Source organism: Papio anubis, chromosome 2 (genome assembly GCF_008728515.1).
Source record: "Papio anubis isolate 15944 chromosome 2, Panubis1.0, whole genome shotgun sequence".
In the NCBI taxonomy this organism is placed as follows: Eukaryota; Metazoa; Chordata; class Mammalia; order Primates; family Cercopithecidae; genus Papio; species Papio anubis.
The window spans coordinates 165170469-165178361 of NC_044977.1; positions in this window are offsets into that span (position 1 = coordinate 165170469).

The following is a 7893-nucleotide window of genomic DNA, read 5'->3' on the forward strand; positions in this document are numbered from 1 at the left end:
GACAGGTTGATGGGTGCAGCAAACCACCATGGGACGTGTATACCTATGTAACAAACCCACACATTCTCCACATGTATCCCATAACTTAAAGTATAATAATTTTTTTAAAAAAAAATATACCAATCTATTTTCTTACTATGGGACTTTTCTTATGCAACTTTCAAGTTTAGGGTTTTGTCATCTGACCTAATTCATTTCTTTAAGGAACTATTATATTTACAACAAAGAAAATGCACTGATCCTTTGTCTTATGAAAGACATATGAATGCTACTTTCCCAGCTTCTGTAGATACAGATGCTGAATTGCCTCAGCTCACATACTAAGCCTTTCGCCTCACCTCATTCTATCAAATTCCACTGGTTTTTGCCCTCACTGTTCTTTCCATCTAAGGCAATACTTACCATCACAACATAAATATAATCTCCACTCTTTCACTTGTTTTGCTCACAAACTTCATCTCTTCCCCAACTAGGCCTCTTATTCCCATGAAAAACTGGGAAATAGCATTTCTACAACAGCTGTACAGAATATACATGAATCAGGTCATTTACGCCCACCCTGGGCTTGCAATTCCATGATCCATCCCTCATCAACTTGACTCCCCTGCTTCCTGGAGCCTCAACAGAAAGAGTCTCACCTAATCAATCCTAACTTCAACAGTTAGATTTAGACATTTTTAGTAACTCAAAAGCAAATTGTTGGTAACTAGAGAATCAAGTATTTTTGGCAATAGATATATAAAATAGCAGCAATTATTATATGGCTGGGAAAGTTCGTATGATTATCTTACAAGATAAGACTTATCTATAAGCAGACTAATAACACAGTCTTACTTAGGTACAGTTTTTGGTCTTTGGATGAAGTAGTCTATTAGTAATACACTATAATCCAGAAGTTGCCAAAGTTGCTCCCATCTGTCCTTTTTGAGCATTTCATATGTGGCCATCATGCAATGAGCCCAGAGACCAACAGCTCCAATCCTACAGGACTTGTAAAAAGCACTAGTTGTGAAATGCAGCCAGAGAACTCATCGCATGATCTCAATTCCTAAAACATTGCACCATCAAACAGACATGCTGGATTGGCAGTGGCTGGCTGAGTGATGTCCAAGACCACAGTCATGGCAGTGAAAGGACTGAGGTGTTTTGGCACCAAATGTGGTGAATGGTTCCTCCATGGTATGCTTGCTTCCAGGTGCTATGATAAAAACCTTGGCTTTTTGATGATTCCTAAAATTATTCCTCTACCCAACATAAGACTATAAACAAAACAGAATATGGATGAACTCCCTGGATGGTGAAATATACGATTACTATTATGGCAGAGTGTTATACACCTACTCATAATCCAACTTTAGTTTTATTTTTAATATTGTTATTTTGACACATATGAACACTCACTGTAATAAAATTCCAGTGTAAGTTTTTTTTTTTCATCAAGTTTCACCTTCCCAGAGCAGGAGGCTTTTGAATTAAAAAATCTAATAACAATATCCAGCACACATAGCAATTTTCCCAATACAAACACTACTCTTAAATACTTCACATGTATTGACTATCTTAATCCTCACAGCAATACTATGAAGTAGATACTATTATTATTCACATTTTAGAGATGACAAGTGAGGTCAAATCATTCGAATTGTGTAGACTGAAGCACTGTGATTGATTGTGAGCAGTTACAGACCTGACAGCCCTGTTGGAGTTAGGCAGCAGAAGAAAAGGAGTTGAGGTTGACATCGTCCTTGCCTAAATGATAACTATAGGAATCATTCTCATCATAGCTGCCCCAGTTTCCTAACCTGTAAGATAAATATATACTTATCTCTCCTCCCAGAATATCTGAAAATATACTTACAAACCTCATAAAAACCCATGCCAACCACTATGAATAACATTGGAACCATTATTAATAACTAACTTAAGACTATGGAAATGGAAGAACCACAATTTGAGCCACAATTGTCCAAATCCTTGTGCAATACTATGTATCCTACAAGGAGAATTATGAAATAAAGAATGTGTTATCTGGAACCATTCAGAGGTCAGGATTCTGGGGCAAATTCTTAGGGAAGAGAGGCAGTTATAGTTAATTCAAGTTATTTTTCTAGTTAGGGCCACATATTAGGATGAGTCAAATCACATTATATGTAACCACTTTTGACTTAGAAAAATGACAATTTCATGTGGGTCAAAATAACACAATGTCTTACTTTATGGGGGATCTTAGGAAAAAGGATGTCGATTAGAAGGAAATCTGTAACAAGAGTAAGCTGAAATATCTAGCTGAAAACAACTCATCTATATCAAACTTGTAGCAACTTTGAATACATGATGGAGTAGTGGGTATGCAAACTATACTTATTCCTATGCAAATTTGAGTCAGCCTATGAGATTATAATTAGCCCAGGTGATACACCTGGAAATCTATACTTTTTGTCCTCATAGCTGCTATTCCAGAAAACCTGGTGTAACTATACTCCCCCTTTCCTGGCAGGAAATTGTAAATGCAAATTTTCTAGAAGTTCTCTTGCAAAACAACAAAGTAAAATAATAAGAACTCCTCTTCTTATTTTATTTTTTTTTTAACAGTGAGGTAATGTAATGGAATTCTGAAATATATTCTGTAACTGCCATTGTGTTCTGTGAGATATCCCTACAGAAACAGATTTGGAGTCACTCCAGTTCATGCTGTCAGTTTGGACTAAGACAGGCAGTACGAATGGGCAGACAATTTTTTCAATAATGAAATCTAGAAATTTGTTTGGAAGACCCTGAACAATTTCACTGGTACTCTTTGATGCTGCAATGCCATCAGCATGAAATGGAATAGTTCTGCTTTAAAGTGCCTGGCAAAAAGAGGCGCATGTCCCTGCATCTCAGAAGCACAAGGCGTAAACATCATGTTACTGTAAATTCCATTTTTTACAGCAGAGATTAGTAATGTATGAGCATGCATTTCTTATTGCCATTCCAATGAATTTCCTGAAGACTTTTAATTCTAAATAAAAGAAGGCACGTTTATATTTTCTGCCTTGTCATGTGTGTGCAGTACACATAGTAAGAGCTACAGACACTCAGAGAAAAGGAAAATTATGAATCTTGGAAGAATCATCTTTCTATCCATAGGCAGTTTTTGGTGTGTCTGGAGAGATCAAAAGACTCTGTACATATTTTGAAAAGTAAGAAAAGAACAGAAGCATAATGGTGTTATATCTTCCTGGGGATTTCATCACTTACAACAAGTGAATTTTGCAGGTGAGTACAAGGGAATGGTTTCTCAGAATTCCCTCTAAATCCCTTAGAAATTGAAAATTAGTATGAGGATTGACTCTGGAATACTCTGACTTTAAGAAAAGTCATGTATGTGAGGGTGCATACATGCATATACATGCACACACAAACACAATATGTGCACAAATAGAGCATGATGGCTGAAACAGTTTTACTGAAGTTGAGATTTAAGATGTTAAACTGAGGACTTCAATTTTCAGTCTATAAAGTCATTCAACCTCATACTTAGACTACAGAAGAGAAATTACGCTCAGAAGGCCCACCTGAAAGCTTTTCTGCTTTCTGTGATTAAGCCTAATCAGCTATGCATTTGGGTAAAAAGTTCTGTCCTATTGTTTGGATTGTTGTGTGAGCTCTATACCTTCTTCTTGTCTCCGTATTTCTGGCTCCTTCTCTGTTATGTTAACATGGTTTTTTAATTGATCTCATTTTTATATTAGTTACTTATTGGCATGCTGTTAGATAATACCTACCTGTCTCTCCAATTACACACACACACACACACACACGCATCCACCATGTAGGTAGCCTTCTAATTGCATGAAAACACTGGAATAGTCACGCACTCATCCCTAGGGTCCAGTCCTCAGGAATTGATTTTACAAAATGACCTTAGAGAGATGTGCAAACCCTAATGTGAAATAATTTGGGTTTTACTTGTGTTCACTTTATGTGGCGGAAAGTAATGGTTGACCTACTATTAATTCCTAAATCCCTTCTTCCTTATCCAGGGTGGTAATGTACCCCACTAAAAATAGTCTATTGCATCTATAGATGACCATGAGACATAATTCTAGCCAGTAGAAATACCTAAGGGCTTCTGGGAAAGTTTAGATTTCCCAGTATAACTACGATGCCTTCCTGTTTGACCTTCTTTCTGCCTGCAATAGAAGTGAGATGAGGGTGTGTCTGCTATATTACAAACCCTAGATGGCAAGCGTAAGTACAAAAGATGCTGAAACACAAAAGTAGACAATGTCTGGGTTCTTGACGTTATTGCTAAGCAGTTGGAAGAGACCGGCATTCACTGCCTCATATTTTATGATTTGATGAAAGCAAATCTTATACACTCAAGTGACTGCAGTCAGTTTATTTGCAGCTGACCCCTTCCCCAACTGACATAGCTTATATTGTAGTAACAGTTTCAGGCAACCAGATGTGTTCTCTGTGGTTATTTTGGAGGTTGGGTAAGTGTCTGATGGAGTGAAATGGTCAGAGCCTAGCTCTTCTTTCATATTCCTCCTTTCTGAGCAGGTGAATGCACAATGCCACTAGAGAACACTCTTTTCTTGGAGTGAAGAACATCCCCATTTTCCCTTCCATTCTTCCAGCTATTTTGTCTTATTTTTTTTTTCCTCTTTTCCTCAATGTTTGTATCTCATTTCAAAAGAGGAAACACGAAATCAGAGATTTGATTCAGAAGTAAAAATATTTTTGTTTGGGTTTCCCCAAAGCAGACATTGGGTCAATGATACGATACAAATAGTTTATTTGGAAGATGATTCCAGAAAGCACCTGTAGGAAAATGGGGAAGTGAGTCAAGGAGAAGGAAGCAAATAAAGGGTGTGTTATTGTGCAGATAACCATCAGTGGGCAATTGAGGCTTAGGGACATACAAAACGTGCCTCAGAGTTAGCCCAACATGCCTAACTACTGACCCCAGGAAAGTACCAGGAGCATTTTGTGCACCAATTCCTGTCAGTCATTGGTTAAGGCTGTTGAGGAGGTGGGCTACTACCTGATATCTCTAGCCTGTGGAATGAATGGCTCTAGATAAAGAGCTGCAAGGGTTTGTAGCTGAAGTTATTGGGTTGGTGTGCTCATGAATAAGTGCTGGAGGGATACTGATGGCATCATCAATATCAGCTATACTTAAACCCTTGCACCATTCAGATCCACTTGTGCCCCACCTTAAGTTCACTGTTTTGAGTTAAGGCTTCAAGATGGTGTCTAGTTTTAATTTTTTTAAAAGGGAAAATTTTACACAGTAGGTTTAGTAGAACAAGTTACTATCCTTGTTGTTTCAGTTTATCTAAATATTAATGTCTCCCATCTTCCTCCTCTATCAACCATTCCAGATCCTTTATCTAGCATGTTGCTTGCATTATGGGGTAACTGAGGCCTTTATTCCTATGTCATCTAAGCCTCTAGTTACATTCATTTGTAAAGTTATGCTTGCTGAAGTTGCCCGATCATAATTATTCCTGGGCAAGAAAACACCAGGAGATATCCCAATGGACCCCATGAGTTCAAGACATTCTTCTTTTTGCCTTCTTTATGTAGCACAATTTTTTCTGTCCTCAGGACAATCAGGGACAATAATCCCTGCCAGCATAGTAATTTTGTTCTTTTCCTGTTTCTGCACTCTCATGAGGGACTTCATTACCAGATGACAGCTATGGCTTTAGGTTTATTAGACTCTTATTGTGTCTTCTGATAGAAGGATCCCTACCCAACCCAATTCTAAAAAACTAGGACCTCTAGTTCCTCAGAGGCTAAAGTTTTGGAGATAGAAAATACACACACTACAAATGGATCATGGGGGATTGGTGGTAAAATGGGTCACTCTAAGTTCTATTTCTTAGTTTCTATATCTGCGTTTTCTAGTAGTTCAGAACAGAGCTCCACACAATGGCTATTGGTTCAAAGTATATACCATGCTTTCAATAATAGTGCTTCAATAATGAGAGATGTCATCCCCATGCTGGAACCTTAGCTGTGCCTACAAGATGCCATTCCTTTGTTCTGTCAGATCGTCAGCTTCTGGGTGATGAAGATCTCATGGTCATGTGCAGACCACTTGGTCCAAGGAGATCTCATCATGGTAAGCCATAACCTCCTTGGATGGTGGTGCTGAGCCACAGTGGGCAGAAAAGACTAATCCATACCCTAAATACACATTAATTTAAATATTAACAAATTACTGTTCTTTCTGGGATAAAAGAGGTATAATGTATTAACTTTCAAAATTTGGCTGTCTTGTCTCCTTGGGGGATGCTGCCATACAGAGGTAGAGGGCTTAGCATCTGACTAATGCTAGCAGGTAAGACGTTTAGGGTAGGCAGTAGCTAGTTCAACTTTGGTAAAAGGAAACCCCTGTTTGAGGACACTTCTCTGCCTTCTTCTCTGTCAACATGGCTATTATGGACACTAAATGCCATCTAAAGAGTTATCCTATTCATCTTTTGTTCAATGCCTGCTCTGCTGTACACTAGTGATAATGACATGGGAACACCAAAATTTGCAAGACTTTTAGGTTAGAATCGCATAAAATTGATACCACCCATTCCCATAGGTCTACTCACATCTTGCTTTCCAGACCTCTTTAATTCTAAACTGCCAATCTTGTTTCTTGTAGCCGCTAACAAAGCAACCAAACCATTTGCTTCTCCTCAGGGGTCCGTTCATATTCTTACCTAAGACCACTTCTATTTACAGACCACATTTAGGTACAAGAGTAACTTAATAGTATACTTTCTGCTCACTGGGAAGTTTTCCCATCACCATTTTTTTTTTTTTTCTAGGAAAACTTCCTCCTGAATGGGGCTGTAGTAAAGTAGCATTTCAATTTAAACCCACATCAATTGTAATCAAGTTGTGATCGTTAATTTTATGTACCAACTTTATGGGATGAAACATTTAAATCAATGAACTTTGGGTACTGCAGATTGTCCTCTATAATGTGGATAGGCCTCATCCAATCAGTTGAAAGCCCAAATAGAACAAAAAGACAGGACTCATTAAGTAAGAGAGAATTATCCAGTAGGTTGCCTTTAAACTTCACCTGCACCGTTGGTTCTCCTGGGTTTCCAGGCAGGCAGCCTTCAGACAAGAATTGTACCACTGGCTCTCCTGGGCCTTGGGCCTGCCAGTCTACATGGCAGATATAAACTTGCTACCCTCCAGAATCATGTGAGCCAATTTCTTATAATAAACTGTGTTTTACATATACATACATACACACACAAATATATATATATTTATTATATTATATATAATATATGATATTAATATATTATATATAATATATGATATTAATATATTATATATATAAAATATTGGGTTTGTTTGTCTGGAGAAACCTGACTAATACATAAGCCAAACTAGTTTGTGAATCAGACCCAGGTGTTTTCCTTTTCCTATCATTTGGTATATTCATCCCAATAATGCACTTAGAGAGTTTTTAAAAAATCACAGGGTGTATCTATGAACACACAAGAACCTCTCTGAGATAGACTGATACCAGGACTCTTATTTATCACCTTTGCAAGTTTCTATACTATCAAAGGGGCCATGTTGCCATTTTTGAGTCATCTGATTATAGTGTCACCTGAAATTATATAACTAATAGCCATCGAAAGATCTCAGTGCTCCACTTTCCAGAGTTAATTTGGAAATTAGCCATAAGACCCTTCAGGGAAAGACTGGGGAAACTGCTACCACATATCCTTGCTGTGGAATTGCAAAGTTCTTCCTCAAGGGGACTTGAAATGTCCTTTCATTAAAGGGAAAAGCTGTCTCATGTCTTGGTCAAAGAACTGGCTCATGTCTGGAAGTGAGGTGAAAAATTGTGATTATTTTTATTTTATTTTGAAGGCT